The sequence below is a fragment of the Suncus etruscus genome, chromosome 6, assembly GCF_024139225.1.
Source record: "Suncus etruscus isolate mSunEtr1 chromosome 6, mSunEtr1.pri.cur, whole genome shotgun sequence".
NCBI classification, from domain to species: Eukaryota; Metazoa; Chordata; class Mammalia; order Eulipotyphla; family Soricidae; genus Suncus; species Suncus etruscus.
In genome coordinates, this window is record NC_064853.1 from 12024107 (window position 1) to 12043867 (window position 19761).

The 19761-nt window shown below is 37.2% G+C and overlaps 1 non-coding gene across 1 annotated transcript; it reads left to right on the plus strand.

Moving 5' to 3' along the window:
- The first annotated feature begins 5900 nt into the window (after nt 1-5900).
- LOC126012910 (U6 spliceosomal RNA) lies at nt 5901-6007 on the plus strand. Its single transcript, XR_007497254.1, has one exon. It is a non-coding gene; the product is annotated as a U6 spliceosomal RNA (small nuclear RNA).
- The last annotated feature ends 13754 nt before the right edge of the window (nt 6008-19761 follow it).

Genomic DNA, 19761 nt, shown 5'->3' on the forward strand with positions numbered 1-19761 from the left:
TAAGCCTGCTTTGAAAGCAAGCAGCCCAGCACACAGTGGTCTGGTCTCTGGAGTTAAGTTCCCAGGAGCAATGTTTCTGGGAAAGATGTCTAAACTGTGACTAGGAGAAATAGTGGGAATTGGCCCAACCCATTCTCATCTTGGATCAAGGCTTGGACTATTGCCTGGAATTAGTGCCATGTTTAGCTAAATTAGAGACCCCAAAGGGAAAATACTCAGGCACTCATCCTGCTTTATTTTAAATTTTAATATTTCTTTGTGTGGATATGGAGTGTTAGGGTTGAGGATGTTGGGCCACACCTGACAGTGATTATGAGCTACTTCTGGTTCTGTGGTCAGGAGTGAACCTTAGGGGTGTTTGGGGAATCACATACTGTGCCTTGTGGGGCTTGAACTAGGATTAGGGTTGGAGGAATGCAAGGCAAGAGCCTTAACCCTATTCTATCTCTCTGGCCTAAATTTTAATATTTCTTAAATCATTGACTTTTGGATTTTAATTTTGAGAAATGTTTTTCTTGACCTCTCTATTAAGTACCAGAGGGACAGTACATCAGGTAGGGCACTTGCCTTGGTAGACACATGACTAATCTGGGGTTAACCCACCTGCTAGCACATAGGTCTCCTGAGCACCACCAGGAGTTGTCCCTGAGCAGAGAACCGGGAATACTGCCAGAAAACCACAGGAGAATCCCACTTCCACAAAACAAAAACATCTTACTTCTATTATTTCTACAATTGAGGAGGGATTTAAGGATAGCCTATAGAATTTTTCCCGATTTATATATCTACTTATCTGTTGAAAATGTCTCTATGGTGGGCTTGAATTTTGACACACATTCCCCAGACACAAAAAAAAGATGCCTATCTTCTAGTCTCACACTATGGATGCAACCTTACTTGAAGGAAAGAGGTCTCAGGAGCTAAAGTTGGGGATCTGTAGTTAAGATCATCCTGGGATATGTGGATAAATCCAATGGCAAAGAGGAAACAGTTAACTTCACCAAGGTACACTTGCAAAGTTTATTCTCATCATCCAGTGAACACTGAGAGTGATGAAGAGGCAGGTGGATTTTTACCCGGAACCCAGCACTGACAACCCATTGAATTTAGAATTTGGCATCTTGACTGTAAATGAGTCAATGTCTATTGCTGTAAGTCACTGCCTTTGTGGTCAATCATTGAGGTAGTCAGTGGATGTGTTAGAGTGGATGTGTAAGTTTATAGAAGTTTGTAAACCAGATTGGGGTGAAACCTCAACCCTCTGGTTTTAGCCAGAAAAGCTGCAGGTGTCTCATCATATGTAACTAGAATGTGGCACAAAATAAAACATTAGAGACAGTTTCTGGTGGGTTGAATGCATAAGGTAGTGTGCATGCAAATTATTGTTGATGTATCTAGTATTGGTTGAGGTTTTGCTGTTGGTGCTAAGTAATGTGTGTTAGCCAAGTTAGACCTAAAGATTAGATTTATAATATATTTTTGGTTTGATTGGCCTGTAATTATCCTTCTGTGTCTTATATTTTTTGGATTAGAGTAAAGCTGATTCTAACAGTATGTTACGTTTAAGATGTGTATACATCATTAGGAATTACTGTCTGTCGATACTACATTGATTTCACCACATAGAAGAACAAGCTTGTGAAGCAACTGTGGTTTTTCTCATAAGATTCTTCCCAGAATGCTTGTCTGTCTCTTCCAGGTCTGTTGGGAGACCTAACAAAGCTTCTCTCTGTGATTTCCTAATCCCATCTGTCCAGCTAGCGTGGTGCTTTCCCCATAATATGTAATGAAAGAGCCTGTTATCTGCCACTCCTGTTCCCGCAGGCTCAGGAAAAAAAAATCTTTTGAAAGCTTCATTTCCCTGGAATAGAGGAAGTTCATGTTTGTATATGCCTATATAATTATATTAAAATGTATCATATTACACATAGTTGTATAGTTCTATATGCACCCAATATGTTACAATGTGTGTGTGTTTTAAAGGGTAAAGGTAATTCTAATTTATTTTGTATTGGTGTTTGGGCCATACCTAGTAGTGCTCTGGACATACTCCTGGTTCTATGCTTGGGGATTACTTCTTGAAGAGTCAGGATACCATATCTAGTACTGGGGACTTGAAGGCATTTATTGTTTTCAACAAATTTAAGGATTGGCCGGATCTATCTTTTTAAACACACCTATCACCAAGGATTCCAACTACCGTATTTTCCAGCGTATAAAATGACTGGGTGTATAAGACGACCCCCTAATTTTGCAGTTAAAACATAGGTTTAGGCCTATATTCACTGTACCAGACAGAACATTCCTGTGCTGCAACTGTATGTACCATAGTGAGCCAATCACAACAAGCAAAGGTTCGAAGGTTCTACTGGAATAGACTTCCTCTCTGACTCTGGTCAATCTGAGCAGGTTTTTGACAGTGTAGATTCGGGTCCAGAACATTGTCTAATTTGCATGCATAAAAAGCCTGCTTGGATTGGCTGAGTTAGAGAGGCGGTCCGAGCAGCCTTGCAGTGATTGGTCCCTTATCATAGGCACCTTTTCTGGCAATTCCCTGGTGGCGTCAGTTAATCTCCCCCACTACATGAACCAAACAACACCCCATCATCGGACCCTAGCACTGAACCACCAACATGGTTAGCTGGGTTTTGCCAGAAGTGGCCCCTAGATCTCCTCGGTACTGTTTGGGAGCCCCCAAAAAAGAGATTTGGAAACTCTGCAGCATGATTTTTTTTTGTTGTTTGTTTCACTTTAGCGGCATATTGAAACATTTTTCGGGATATACTTGGCGTATAAGACGACCCCCGATTTTCGGTTGACTTTTTTTTTTTGTTTCAAAAGTCGTCTTATATGCCGGAAAATATGGTATGTATTATTGAAATGGCCCCAACGCACAACAGTGATGGTTTTATTTGCTCACATTTTAACTGTTCATTTTTATTTTTTGCATCATTTTTTTCTACCTGGCATTTTGGAAATTAGATTACAGTTTAGTCATGCTTTCCACTCTTCTGTTGTACATTTCTTTTTTGTTTGGTATTCAGTGGTGCTCAGGACTTACTTCTGGCATTGTGATCATTTTTTGAGACAGTAATCCCAGGGATCACTCCTGGGGACTATATATGATGTTGGGATTCAACCTGCAAGTTGGATCAACCATTGCAAGGCAAATATCTTATCTTCTGTTCTATCTTTCTGGCCTGCCTACTCTAACATTTCTATCAGTTCAAGTCTGTTTTGTTTGGATCCTTTTCCTCCTTATTATAGGTTGTGTCCTCCTCTTTCCATTTTATTTTTCATTAGGTACAAAACATTGCAAAGTATAATTTATTTGGAACTGAATAGAATATAGGGCAATGTTCTTGAACTTGATGCTATGATACAGTTGCATTCTTTGAAAATAATTCAATCCTTTAAGTCTTCCCTTTAAGATTTATTAGATGAGACTAACAATTCTGGGTCTGAGAGCTAATTATTCTTTTCCTGCACAGTCCTTGAGTGCTCTATCTAATGCTTCATGAATCATGAGCTTTTCTACTTTGGCTGGTAGGAAAAGGCATTATTTCCAGCTCTTTGCCATTCCAGTAACTCTTACCTTTGCTTTGGATGGTTTGCTGATGTCTATGTGCTATTCAGTGTCTGCTGGATCCTCTTCAGACTGCAGGAACTTTCTTTAGGCAGCCTCCCTCCCCTATTTGCCAGGTACTTCCTGGAAATCCCAACCATCTTGCTCTTCCCTGACACCCACTCAGCTCTATCTTTTTAACACTTGAACTCAATGAGACCTCATTTGGGTTCCATTTCTCTATGTCATGAATTGAGATGATGGGTCTTGCTTCTTGCCTCACTGCTTCTTCCCTGTTTTCAGAGACCACTTGTCCCTTATTAACTAACATCTAGATTCTTGAAAGTCATTATATCATTTTCTTTTTTCGTTTTTGTTTAGAAGTGTGACACCTGGTAATGTTTAGGGGCTACTCCTGCTCAGTGCTCAGGAATTGTTCCTGAGGGTACTCAAGAGACCAGGGATCAAACCCAAGGACTCACACATCTAAGTGTTTTATTGCTGTGTCAGATCCCATAAATACTATCTCTAAATAGTAGTTTTTCATGCTTTGTTCTTTGTATTTGGGGAAGGATGATATACCCAATTCCTATGAGTTCATAAGAAATAGAAACAAATTTCTGAAACTGTCTTTTCAAATTCTTATCTTCCAGTCCTTGCTCTACTCTGATTCTGAATCAGCATTTTGCAAAACTAAGATATTCTAAGTGGTACTTTGTTTATTCCACATACTTGCAGCATCAGAAGTATTACCTGGGAGCATTCTAAAGATACAAAACTTCTGACCTTTTTTTTAGGCCTTCTTTTGAGATGGTACCCTATTGTTTTGTATGCACATTCGAATTTGAGAAGATCCTGGATAGCTAATTTATAGTTTCATATTAATTCTGAAGTTATATGTTCTTGTGAAATTGGAAAGGTAGATTTTTTTTAATCACACCAGCCCAATTTTTGCCTATAAATACAGTCTTGTTATTTTTTGTTTGTTTGTTTTTTGTTGTTTTTTTTTGGGGGGCCACACCCGGCATTGCTCAGGGGTAACTCCTGGCTGTCTGCTCAGAAATAGCTCCTGGCAGGCACGGGGGACCATATGGGACACTGGGATTAGAACCAACCACCTTAGGTCCTGGATGGGCTGCTTGCAAGGTAAACGCCGCCACTGTGCTATCTCTCTGGGCCCCAGTCTTGTTATTTTTAATTATACTAATGTATTTTAAATTAGCTCAAAGGAAGATATGGCTAAAGTGACCTTCATTTTAGTATTGTACTCTATATAGAGCAAGGGAAGGTAAATTTTTAAGAGAATGAGCTACATTGTTGAAGTCAAAGATATGTCTCCCTGGTAGATTTTCTGATGGTCAAATATCTAGCAGAGAAAAAAAATAAGCAAATGAACATACAACTACCCACTTGACTTACACTAAATCTTTCATTATTTGATGGACTTGTCTCTATGTGGTTTTATTTTTATTTTTCACTACTCTATCCTCAGAGGCTAAATAGTACTTATGTCAAATTCTCCACAAATGGGCTTTGATTGACTGACCAATTGACTGAGGGAAAGGTGCATTGAAAAGGTGTGCACTTATATTTCTCTGTGGGGGACAATTTAAACACAGAGAATTCAGAGAGGCAGAATAACTTCTGACTCAGAGGAGTTGGATGAGGGCACTTAAGAAACATTAGTATTTGAGAGAATGTAGTAAAGAAGGGTCTAACTACACGCAGTAATTTGATAAACACTTTTCAGAACTGAAACTACTGTTTTACATAATTACAGAAAAAAAAGGCTTTTAGTAAGAAAATGTGAGAAAAAAATCAATAAAGTAATTAATATGTCAGAACAAATATATAAAAATAGAAAAACAGAAAAATAAATATGGATAGCAGTTTTACATATGGACAAACTCTACATATTAGATTCATTGCAGAGCTTCTTTTGAAGCCCAGTTTTCCAACAGTCCAATGTAAATACCCCAGGAACTTTTCCGTTTTTTTCTGGGTGCTTTGAATCTTTAACACAGTTTGTGGGTATGATTGTGATAGTGAGGTTGGCTAGAATGATGTTATAGGAATTGTCGTCATATATTTTGGACGATGAGTCATCTTGATAGTCACCTGTTGTGATATCTCTGAACAGAAACTAAAGCATCTTTAAAGTTTTCACTTGGCCTTTATTCCTTGACAACACCCATGTGACTATGGAAGGACGCTCTCTGAAGAACTTGAATTGTAAAATTATAGATTTAGAAAATAAGTGTAGAAGATTGGTAGAGCTAACTTTCAAAGGAAAAAATCTAAACTTCAGAATCAAAACTTAAAAATGTGCCTGTCTGTGCTCGCTTCGGCAGCACATATACTAAAATTGGAACGATACAGAGAAGATTAGCATGGCCCCTGTGCAAGGATGACACGCAAATTCGTGAAGTGTTCCATATTTAAAAAAAAATGTGCCTGTCTAAGTGGTGGACTGGTCTAGGAAAGAATCTGAGAACCTTGGAGGAAGGAAGAAGACACTAGTGGTATTACTAGAGCAGAAACATAGTTATGTCTAAAACAAAACTGCATAATTTTGTAATTAATAGAGGATTAGTACAATTTAAAAAATAAAAACAATAAAGAGGAGCACAGTTTTCAGAATAGAAAGAAAAATTGGATAGCTTCGAGAAGAAATAAATACATAAACAATACATAAAATTAATGATTGTGTTCTGATCAAGTGAACAATGTAAATAAGCTGAATTAAAAGTTTCTGGAGTTGATTAAAGGAATATTTAAAGCTCTGGAGCCTGAGTGGTGGTGCAAGGCGTAAGATCTGCTTTGCTGGAACTAGTCTAGGACGGACCGCTGTTCGATCCCCCCTCGTCCTATACAGGCCCCCAAGCCAGGAGCAATTTCTGAGTGTATAGCCAGGAGTAAGCCCTTAGCATCATCGGACGTGGCCCAAAAACAAAACAAGCAAACAAAAATGCTCTGACAAACATCAGAGATTAAGAGGTAAGAAGCAAACAAAATCAGAAGCTACTGAATCTAAATCAGCAGTGTACAAGTAATCGATTGTATTGAAATACCATTATTTACAGGAAAAGTGTGTCTTGATGATCTTTTCTCTTTATATCATCTGTTTCCAGGGAAAATAAAATCTATGCTAAGAAGAGAAAGTGAATTCTTTTCACACTAAAAGGAGAGACATCAAAAAAAATGTCTAATTCTATCTCTCATGCCATATTTTGATTTCCTATTTATAAAATATTTATTATAAACCTTAATTTATAAAGTTGTTCATAATACAGTTGTTTCAGGCATCAAGTGTTCCAACACCAATCTCACCATCAGTGTAATATAATATTCATCAGTATTTCCATTTTCCCACCCACCTCCATTATCCTGCTTAACAGGTACAATAACATTTATCTTATACTGCTTGCTACAACAAAACAAAATTACTGAAAAGTCAATGAATAAAAACCAATTTGTGTATTGTCATATCTCACAATGGTGTTACTAAAGTCTTTGAGGATTTACTGAACTGGTTGGTAATTTAGCCCTTTGTTATTATTTCTGTTCATTGAACTCATCTGTCATTTTTGCAACTTTACCATCAAATTTGCTGTGCTCCTACCTGGCTGTCATTACTATGATTTGGAGGTATTGTGTTGCCGAAACATTTTGGTGACTTGGTGATTTTATGAGGTTCAGTTGTGGAGCTGGGTCGTTTCTATACTGGAAGATGTTAGGTGTTCTGAGGGCTTCTGAGTCTTTCTAAACAGTCAAATAGGGGGAATCTGCCTACTTTCAACCTGAGAAGGCTCCAGAATTCTCAGCTAGGACACTTCCATCTGGACAATCAGCCTGTACTTCCCCTGCTGATGAACTCCAGTAAATAAGGTCCATGAATAAATAAAGGGATCTATCACATTTTTAATCCTGGTATTCCAATCTTGGGCAACAAGTGAAGCAGATTCAAAGAAATTTAGTTGATTTAATATGAGGCCCAGAAATTCTTTCTTGTTGAGGCTGCATGAAAATGTCAGGAATGGTCATCAAATCTTTTCCTAAAGGACAAGGGAACAGAAACCTTCATCATAAATCTTTATTTGCAGTCAATAGGAAATTAGATTTAGAGGATCAGCCCCTGAGTGAATTGACTGATTCCCTCTGGTGCCTACAAGGCTGTGAATTACACTTCACAGTGTAAAAATATGCATCCCTGTTCTCTAAAACTGCTTCTTGTGACCTTTCAGGCAAGATAGTTGCTTTGAGGAATCTGAGTTGGACATCTTCCAATCTGCTTGCTGGTTGCCAATACAATTTATTTGACCTGTCGCTGTATTTTTGATTTTATTCGTTCTTGAGTAGTAGAGAAACTTTTGAATTTTGTAAACCACCACTTTTCTGATATATTGTGAAAATGGATCTTTCTTCTAAGGTCAATTCCTTCACCAGGACTTTGAAGCACATAGGTAAACATGATCAAAGTCCTGCATCCTTCTGTCCCTCTCAATTTTGATCTCTATACATGGTTTCCTGTCTGACCTTACTGACTTGTTTCATCTACATTTTATTCTCTATCCATCGCAAACTATTTGACCATCACTACACTAAAAATAAATTCTCTAATTCTCCAGTAATATTTATATTTTGAAATAGAATGTGTAATTTTTCTTCATTTGTTTCATCTTGTAGAATTTTTTTTTTTTTTTTGGTTTTTGGGTTCCTTCAAGCTTGCCAAGATGATTTCTTCGAACTCATCTCAAATAAATGTATTCCTATCCTTTGGAGGATTTTTATCTATTCCTAATGCAATCTCTTAAGGGGCCCATGAAATAGCACTAGAGCTAAGGCACTTGCTTAGCATAAAGCCAACCCTTCTTCCACCCTGGTCTTGCATAAAGTCCCCTGAACATCATACAGGATCACTTGAGCAAGGGATAGGAAAAGGCCCTGCACAGGACTAGGTAGGGTCTCCTACAATCTCCCTTTCCAAAGGCAATTCCTTAAATTTTGGGGTATTTTGCGGGTGGAGGAGGAGCGGGAAATATCAAGTACACTGTTTGTTTATAGGAGACTATTGTTTGATTTTCCATTGATCACTATTGACCACTGCATGGTCCTTGAATACAACTAGGAGTGAACTTTGAGCATCAAGCCATGAGTAGACCCTAAGCACCACTGGATATGGCCCAAATTTTCCTCCCTCCATTTAAAAATGTAATTACATTAAGGAATGGAGTGATAGTACAGTAGGTTGGGCAATTGCCTTACATGCAACCGACCCAGGTTTGATTCTTGGAATCCCATATGGTTCCCCAAACACCACCAGGAGTGATTCTTGAGTGAAGAGTCAAGAATAAGCCCTGAGTATTGCTGGTCTTAGTCCAAAAATTAATTTAATTGCCTCTAAATTGCAACTTTAATTTGTGAGAGAGGATTTTTTTAAGTTTATAAAGTTTAGTGTTTAGTGGATTTCCTAGCTCACAGAATACAATATACAGTATGTAGTAAATATCCTTGTAATAAATTTGTAATGAATGAAAAATGGTGTACCTCCACAGTCCTCCTTTGTGTGTTTTCCTTTCTTCCAGGAGTAGAGCTTTCTGCCCTTCTTTTCTTGACTCTTCCAATCTGTTGGAGTTTCTTATTGATTCTTAAAGACTCAATTTGCCTTTCTTTGAAAAGTATTTTCTGCTATTCCTACCCCCAAAATTCTGAGCTTCTACATTTGTGTTCTATCTGAACATTTCTAATTATGTCATTAATTTTTTTATTTGTACATTTGTTTACTTCTTTTTAATTTATTTTTGATTGATTCACCATGATTTACAAAAGTGACCATATCAGTGTTTCAGGTGAACAATATTCCAACAGCAATTTCATCATCAGAGCCAACTTTACCTTCACTAAATGCCTTGCTCTCACCCTTAGCCTCTCCTTAAAATGCACAATTGTTGGTTTGATTATTATAGTTTGGGTCTTATGCTTGCAGTCATGTTGGCTCTCTGGTTTATGTATATATATATATATACTCTATATATATGTGTATATATATATATATATATATATCACTCCTCTACACCACTTTATATATCCAAGGCCCTTGCCCTTTTTCCTGCTATCTCTTAAATGTCTCTCTCTATCTTTATTTCTTTTGATCCTTTTCTGGATTATTTTAGAACAGTGCCTCTAAGGACCCTGATATTTATTTACTGAATTCATCAATGGAAGATACTGAAGATCCACTATTTAAATTATTCCCTGGTCTTTCATTGCTCTATTTCCAGCCTTTCTGAAACTCTCTAGTGGAAGCGGACAGTCTTCTTTGGATAGAAGAGATGTCCTTAAAAGAAAGTCCACAATGCTGTTCTCTTTTGCTAGATTTATCAAGAAAGTGAAGAGGGCACTGTACTTTCCCTATTTATGCATCTCTGAGAACATATTCTTTGTGGATATTGATAGTGGATGCTGATATGCTTTTGACTCATGCTTGATCATTGTGAAATCAAAGGGAACAAACTAGTTCAGAAATTTTGGGGTATAACAAATAGTGTTCTGATATATACTACTGAACTATTTAGGGAAAAAAATCCATCAGTACAGTTTGTCCAGTACTATATTCATATTATGGTAAAGTCAAAGCCTATTATTCTTATCTTGTTGATGAGTCATTTGCAGTAAAGTAACTAATATGTCCCTCATTTCTAAGCAAATCACACTATTGCCACTTTTCTCACTTAGGGTTAGAAGTGGGCATCAAAGAGATCTTATAGTTATGCTCTCACTAACTACTAAATTAGCATGGAAGATGACTGGCTGGCTCAGCCTAAATCTATTCCTTGTCCCACGCTGGCTAAACTTTTCACTAAAAAGATTAAGAAAGATAAAGAATATGTATTGTTATCTAAGATACACATATATAATGAATGCTGTGGGAAATGACTAGTGGATGTTCAGAATCAAAACTGTTTTAGAATTCAAACAAAAATATTAAATTTCTTCTCACCAACCCTCCCCCCACATACCATTGACTTAATCATCATATTAATTAATATTTTCAATCACTATAATTTCTCACCCAATATGCCAGACACTTTGCATAAGTTACATCACTTTCGTCTTTCTAAATCAATTTTTTATCTCTGTGTCATTCTTTTATCTCACAGCAAAAAAATCTCAAGATCAAAAAAGTGTCTTCTTGTAGGTCTCAAAGGTTGTGCTAAATCTGGGTCTGGGGTCAGTTTGACATTACACTGAAGCTCTTCCTTGTCTATTTTTTTCATCTTTCAGATGAACTCTATCAATAAAGCATAAATCCTGTCTTGAGTTGCAGCAACTCAATTCTACTAGCACAGAACAAGGAAAACATGGTTTCACATAGGTTTGTGTGCAAAGGTGCGAAGGGTTTGTTTGCCTCTAAGTATTTTATGAATCATCAGGGTGAGTCACTGACTTCTTCCCAGATGAATACAATCTTGAGCTATAGAGCAGCACCCAGAACAAAGAAGAGCAAGTGTCAGGCTGTGCTTAGCATGGTTGAAATATAGCACTTGCTTCTGGGGCATTTATCCTAAAAAAAACATTGGCAAGATGGGCAAGTTTGAGATAACTTAACCAGAATGATGCATTTTGTCAGATGAACAATGGTTGAAGGCAGAATGATATAGACCCATCTTACCTTTAGGTATCTGTATATAATTAACATTCATTGCTCCAAATATGCTACCTGAGAGACCGGTCTAATTATTTTTTGACTTTAATTCATTAAATTATCTCACTCTATATCTCTTTATCACTGTCCCTCTGTCTGTCTTTCTGTTTCTCCCTCTGTCTGTTTCTCATTCTCTTTCTTTGGTCCACACCCTGTGGTACTAAAGGCTTATGCCTGGCTTAGCAATCACTCCTGGCAGTACTTGGAGGACCAAGTAGTATATTAGGAAATTGAACCTTGGTTGGCTGCTTGAGAAGCAAGCACCTTTCCCACTAGACTACCTACTTAATCCCCTAAAATATCTTACACAAACCTGAAACACAGAAAACATATCATTTGTCCTAGGTCACCCAGGTATAGACTCTCAAAGTTTGGCTTCTATTGTCAAAGTCACAAAACAGAATAGAATAGGAAAAATTATTTGTTTGGCCACAGATAAAAATACAAACTAAAGAGAAGATTCTTTAGGAAAGTTCTGTTGGATTTCATCACACACACAAAAAAAATCCTGTAAAATTGACACCACCTCAAAATTTTTTGTTGAGTTGTCAATTAACTTTCAAGCATTATATATATATATTTGTTTTTGGGGGCCACACCCATTTTGATGCTCAGGGGTTACTCCTGGCTAAGTGCTCAGAAATTGTCCCTGGCTTGGGGGAGCCATATGGGACACCGGGGGATAGAACCACGGTCCTTCCTTGGCTAGAGCTTGCAAGGCAGAAACCTTACCTCTAGCGCCACCTCATCAGCCCCATAATATTTTTGAGGATATTTTTTTAGAAAAGGGTGGTCTCACATGATTTACAAGTTTTCTTTCATTTCAATGAGGACAAGGGAAGGAGGTTTTAAAAAGAAATAAAAATTATTGAACATTGGTGAAGGACATCCTATAGATTTCAGGTGTACAAAATTCTAAGCTGTTTTATATATATATTTATATATGTGTGCTAGTTAGCTAGTTAACGATCTTTGCTTTGGTGTATTAATGCAAATAACATTTATATATAATATTATATATTTTTCAAGTATACGATATTATAAATAAATATTTGTGCATACCACATAATTCCTACAGAATATATAATTTCTAATCTCAATTACCTTCACCAGATTTATTCATCCTCATTCCTCTACCCCTCTGATGTTCACTATTTTGTTTTCATAATCTATCAATTTGCTTAGTTTTAATTGAGAGAATTTGGTTTGTTAAAAGGTAAGTATTAATGTTTTAACTATAGAAAGTTGCCACATCACCCCCACCACCAAAGTGCCAATATGACACCATGACCACTTATTATACCCTTCTTTCTTCTTATCTTTCACTTTGATAGTCACTATGAGACAAGCAAGTAGTTAGAGAAGGACCGATCCTGGCCCCACCCTGTCCAGGGCAATAAATTCTAGTCTTAAAATGACTAGTGATCAAGGCCTGTCCAAATTGGACCAAATAACTGGAGTCAGAACAGATCCAGAGAAGACTAGATTCCCCTCAGGAGAAGCTCCAGCATGAATGAAGGCCAGAAAAAGAATGTCAAGAGACAAGGACATCGTTTCATTCCTGGCAACCACTTAACAACAGGACTCTTACCAAGTACACAGATTGGGAGAAACCCTATACAAACCAATTTAGACAAAAGAAATACAAATGTGTGGTCCCTGAGCCCATTAATGTTCATGGTTCCCGCATGCTCATCACCCTCCTCTCCCCTCTTGAGATGTAGACTTTCATACTTACCCATTTTCATGCTGAGTTGTGTGCTAGGGCTCTCCTCACCTCCAAATAAAATGTGTTTTTATTTATTGTTTGTCTCCAAATAAAATGCTGAGTTGTGTGCTAGGGCTCTCCTCACCTCCAAATAAAATGTGTTTTTATTTATTGTCTCCTCCTAAAATTCTATTCTCGGTGGAAGGAGATGGACCTGAAAGGTCTGGATAAGGTCTAGGAGGTATTTTGTTTTCCTTGCCAGATGAAGGTTCACAGTTCTATATCTATCTTGTCATTTCTGGGGTAACCAGAGGTGGAGAGAGAGAAGGAGAGATACAGAGACAGAGAGAGGAGAGAGAAAAAGAGATAAAGAACTACAGCATATTTCTTTCTAGACTCTTTCCTTCGCACTTCACATATGTCACTGGGGACCTCCACTGGCATCTACTATGAGTTTATTTTCACTAGACATTGTTCCTTTGCTTTGTTTCTTTTCTTTTTTTTATTTAAACACCTTGATTACATACATGATTGTGTTTGGGTTTCAGTCATGTAAAGAACACCACCCATCACCAGTGCAGCATTCCCATCACCAATGTCCCAAGTCTCCCTCCTCCCCACCCCTGCCTGTACTCTAAACAGGCTCTCCATTTCCCTCATACATTCTCATTATTAGGACAGTTCAAAATGTAATTATTTCTCTAACTAAACTCATCACTCTTTGTGGTGAGCTTCCTGAGGTGAGCTGGAACTTCCAGCTCTTTTCTCTTTTGTGTCTGAAAATTATTATTGCAAGAATGTCTTTCATTTTTCTTAAAACCCATAGATGAGTGAGACCATTCTGCGTTTTTCTCTCTCTCTCTGACTTATTTCACTCAGCATAATAGATTCCGTGTACATCCATGTATAGGAAAATTTCATGACTTCATCTCTCCTGACAGCTGCATAATATTCCATTGTGTATACCACAGTTTCTTTAGCCATTTGTCTGTTGAAGGGAGCCAGAGGAGTGTGCTGCTTTGTTTCTTTATATAGAACATATGCATAAGATGAATGTAGGAGCCATGACAGTGGGTGTCTGTATTTGTCCACAATTTCCAGTTTCTTTAATATAGGATATATTGAAGAGTAAAAATATTGAATAATAAAGATATATATATATATATATATATTTAGAGTTGTTGGAAAGATGGGGACCAACTTAGTATTGGATTAAGTTAAAATGACACATTTGGTGTTTTGTTGTTGCTATTTTAAATAGGAAAATTGGGTTTTTGTGTTCAAGTGACAAGAATGTTACAGAGAATGTTAGTATTTTACATTTCAGGTTAGCATTTTCACATTTTAGGTTATCTTATTTGACCATTTGCCTGGATATTGTTTGTTATCTCTAAGTTTCCTGCGAGCCTAGGGTCTGAGGCAGAATCTATGATCTTAGGAAATTGTTAACTTCCCATTCTCAGAAAAGTTCAGGAAATTTACAGGAATGTTTAAAATGTAAGACAAGAGGGGAATAAAATGGAGCTGCTTACAACAGTTGGCAAGGGGAAGCTGAGATTTTTCTCTTTCAAGACTATTTTTTTCCTACTGATTTATTTCACTTAACATGACATGACCCCTTTCTGGTTCCATTCAGTTGATCTGGAAGGAAGAATGGAAGATTTTGTTTTTCTTATATGTATATAGTACATTTTACCTTTTTATTTGGCCACTGTTGGTGGAGCTCAGAGGTTACTCCGGGCTCTGCACTCAGAAATTACTCCCAGCCAACTCAAGGGACCATATAAGATCCAGGGATCAAATTCAAGTCAAACACATGCAAGGGAAGTACTCTACCTGTTGTGCTATTGCTCTGGTCCCACATTTTATCTTTCTATTTATCCATCTGTCATTGGACACTTGGGTTGTTTTCAGATACTGGATACTGTAAATAGTTCCTCAATAAATACAGGCATGTCTGCATATTTTTTGCCCCCCCCCCGCCTGTGTGTGTATATATATATATATATGTATATATATATTTAATTTAAATTATAATTATTTTTTTATTTTTGGGCCACACCAGTGACCCTCAGGGGTTTACTTCTGGCTATGTGCTCAGAAATTGTTTCTGGCTTGTGAGACCATATGGGACATGGGGGATAAAACCATGATCTGTTCTAGGTTAGTGCATGTAAGACAAATGCCCTACCACTTGCACTACCGCTCCAGCCCCTACTTGTTTATTTTTAAATTAGATGTGTGTGTGCTTTCTTGTATAGATAGATATGTACTTGCTGGATTATTCCTTCTTTTTAGAGAACATTACAGTATTCTATAACCAATTATATATATGTATATATATGTATAACCAATTTATATTCCCAATAACAGCATATAAGGGTTATTGTCTATACGCCATCAGCATTTGTTGTTTTTGGTCTTTTTGATATTGACTATTCTTACTGGTATGGTGTGATATTTCTTTGTTGTTTGATTTGCATTTCTCTGATGCTTAATGATGATAAAATTTTATATGCCTTTTGGCCATTTGAATTAATTCTTCAGAGACATTTCTCTTTGACTCTTCTCTCTCTAACTTTGTTGTGCTGATTCATGTTGTTGAATTTTGTGAATTATTTTTATATCATGAAATTGGCTCTTTGTAAGATGTATGGTTCATGACTATTTTCCCAAGTCGTTCTTCATTTCACTGAGTGATAGTCTCTCTCTCTCCATATATATATATATATATATATATATATATATATATATATATATATATATATATATATATATATATATATATATATATATATATACACTAGTTTTATGTAACTTTAATTGCTGTTTTTGCTTTGTCACTCTTGGCAAATGAAGTCAAATCACAAAATATGTGCTTTGGCCAATATCATGGAGTGCTTTACTTATGTTTTCTTTAATGTACACTAATACACTAAGGATAAAGGACTATCTAGCATCTAGTCATTTGATCATTTCAAGTTAGTGCATAGTGTGAGATTTCATTATATTATATTTGATATTTCCATATTCATGACACCACTTAGTGAAAGACTTCCCTTTCTCCATCTAATGAACTTATAGCTTTTCTTGATCATGAATTAGCTGTTCATAATTTTGAAGGTTTATTTCTGGGCTTTCAATTGTATTCTATTAGTTTAAATATCTGCTTTTACTATTATAGCTTTGTAGTATAGATTGAAGTTGAAAAATATGATGCATTTCATTTGTTCTTCTCATATTGCTTTTCAACTTTCACGTTTCTTAGTTTTACTAAAATTTCACTTGTGTTGTATTTCTTTGATGAATGTTATTGAACCTTTTAAAAAATGAAATAGCAGTTTTAATATTGACCTCAGGGATAGGCAGAACCAAATGGTAAGTTATTTATACTAAATAATGAAATATCTCAATTTCTCAATAGTGCTGATGTATTTCTAAATGTTGGCCTTATAAACATGACATATAAACATAACAGTGAGTCACTGGAATTTTGATAAAGTCTTATTTTTAATTTTTATCTAAGCAACAGAAAATAGAATTGGCTCTTTTTTTGTTGCAGGTAGGAAGTTGAGTTGGTGTGGGGTGGCTGATAATGTATATTGGGGAACACTGTGTCTCAGGAGCCCAGAAAGCTATTGAGTTTTAAAATTCGAGGTCTAAGAACAAGTAAATTCCTCAGAAGAGAGGTAGCTGAACCCCTAGGAAGAAAAATCTTTACCACTGGAACAAAAAACTTGCAGAGTGTCAAAGAAGAAAATTAATTGCTCCCTCTTGGAAACTACCCTAAAAAAGAGCCTAGAAGGGGCAATTTGGGAAACTGTGTATAAATTAACTTGGCAAAGGAACACATTCATGCACTCCACATCCATGTAGTCAGCACTCATACTGCCTGAATACATGTTACCCCTATTTGCCTTCATGATATATATCGACTTTGGGTTCTCCACACTCTAGAGAAGCCTATGTTATTTTTGATCATCTGATTTTTTTCCTTGCCTCCCTTTATTTACCAGTAAATATGTTATACTTTGCTATTTGACTACTCCTAAAAGTCTTTTCTGTGAGGAAAAGGTGAGGAACCCCAAGTGTGTGGGTAATATTAGGACTGACATTCTTTTCTTTCTTTTTTTTTTTTTTTTTTTTTGGTTTTTTGGGTCACACCCGGCGGTGCTCAGGGGTTATTCCTGGCTGTCTGCTCAGAAATAGCTCCTGGCAGGCACAGGGGACCATATGGGACACCAGGATTTGAACCAACCACCTTTGGTCCTGGATCGGCTGCTTGCAAGGCAAACGCCGCTGTGCTATCTCTCCGGGCCCTGACATTCTTTTCCATGAGGAACAATTCTTCACTCTAGCCTCAGTCCAAGGTACCTAGAGAAATCCAGTGCAGAGCAAGTGGACTTGAGTCTCAACTACACAGTTCCTCTTGTGGCAACCTGTGCATGCTCAAGATCATAGCAGACTTTCATCACTCCTAAATCTCCAAGGTACTTCTCTGGGTAACAGAGTTGGATAGAAGAAAGTGGTAGATTTTTCTTCTCAAGGCTGCCACTTCATTCATTCCCACTTCACATAATTCACTTGGTGAACCTCCATAGCAACATTTTGAGGATCTATGCTTTATAATAAAATTCTGTCTTTGAATTGAACATCACCCTTTAACACTGGATACCATTTCTGGAACCAGTACGGTTTTCTATACCAACACCAAGAATCGGACTTCTACCAGGGAAGGCCCTAATGCTGCCCTGGCCTCAAATTGCCCTAGAGTGGGTTCATTTAACACCCCAATGACTTGGTAACAGCAACAACCTGCTGTTGGGCACAGTTCTCAGCATTGCCACCTAATAGTAAAATGAAACCATGTCAGGGTCCATGTCACCCTGACGTCAACATATGATCTGTACAAAAATCAGGATCTCTAACTACAGAAACCTGAACGTAACTAACATGATTGTGAAGAGCTTTTATTAGGAACAGAGTGAAAAACTTTGAGGTTAGACAACCTAGTATGCTGGAATCTGGAAGTCTATAGTTGATCTTATGGCAGGACGCTTCATGGGTAAATTCTCTCAGTTTTTAGGCCAAAAGTTTTTCCTTTCTATTTCCCCATATTTTGCTGTTGCCTATGCAAATATCAAACAAAAAAAATCTGCCACACACACACCCCTTTTTTTTTTTAAATCTCTTATCTTTTAAATTGGGGCTCCACCTTTTTCATAGAACCTTGGGACATGAATTCCTTTATTTTATCACACATTTTCTCATTTTTATATAAAACTAAGAGGAGAAGAATAAAGAAAGGCTGGGGGCAGGGACGAGAGGCCAAGTGCTCACAGCTGCATTGGTGGGGAACTAAATAAGGACAGAATTTAAGTCGAAATCAATGATATTAGAATCAAGGGTCCTAAACTTTAACAATAGAAACTTAAAGGGGCCTGTTATATTGGCAGGCTGGCGTGGCAAAGGGTGGTGGTAGAGGATGCACTCTGGGTCCATTGGTGGAGGGAGGTTGACACTGGTGGTGGTAAGAACCTTGACTCATTGTATATCTGAAATTTCACTATGAAAGACTCTGTAGATCAAATTTTTTAATAAAATAAAATTAATAAAAAAGAAAATACATAAAATATTCTGTCTTTGAATATTAAAAATTTTACTCTGGGTCCAAAGTGCTAGAGAGTTTATCTTGCACATGTTCCACCTGGGGTTGATCTCTTGCATCCCACATGGACTCTCAAGCCTAACAGGAGTAATTTCTGAGCACTGAGTAGAAGTACCTGGGTACTCTTTAATGTAGACCAAAAATAAAAAATAAAATAAGGGGCCGAAGTGATAGTACAGTGGTGGACATTTGCCTTGCATGCAGGCGACCCAGGACGGACACCAGTTGCAGCCCATATCATCCTCTGAACCTGCCAAAAATGATTTCTGAGTGCAGAGGCAGGAGTAACCCTTGAGAGCTGCAGGGTGTGGACACAAGATCTAGTAGAGAAGGAGCCTGCTTAGATTGGCTTAAGGTTCTCAGGACTGCTGCTCTAAATTTCAGACTTTGACTCCTTATTGCCTTTAGCCACTGTCATCCCTTGCCAAACTCACAACGTATATCACACTACCTGAGAGTGGATTATTCACCCTTTTGCTTATTTTTATCTCCCTGACTAAATTATGGACTTAAAAAGGATAAGGTCTTTATTTGTTCATCACCGTACCTGGCACATAATCAGCTCTTTAGAAATAATCATAGATGATTGGATATAAAGAGTATTATGCTTAGGAGAGAAATGTGTCAGAAGGAGAGGGATAGACATAGAATAATACCACTCACTTGTCAGATATTAAAAAAGTGTGGTAATAATATACAGAGATAATATAGATGAGGGCCAGCAGGATCAGTCCACTGTGGAAAGCTTGCCACAAATAGCAGGGAAGTGCAGTTAGGGAAGAGAAAGGAACACTATGACGGTGATAGTTGGAAATAATCACTCTGGACAAGATCTGGGTTATGAAAGGATGTAAAATAATATTCATGATACCCCTTCAGTAACAATATTGCAAACTACAGTGTCTAAAAGGAAATAAAAAAGGAAGAGAGAACAAGAAGTAAAATATCTACCAGAGAGGCAAGCAGGGGTGAGGGCAGGAGTGAGGGCTGAAGGAAACTAGGAACATCAGTGACAGGAAATGTGCACTAGTAAAGGGTGTTTTGCATTTTATGAACAATTTTTTAACTGAAAAAAAAAACCCGAATGTTTGGAAACAAACTTGTAGCTAGAGTGT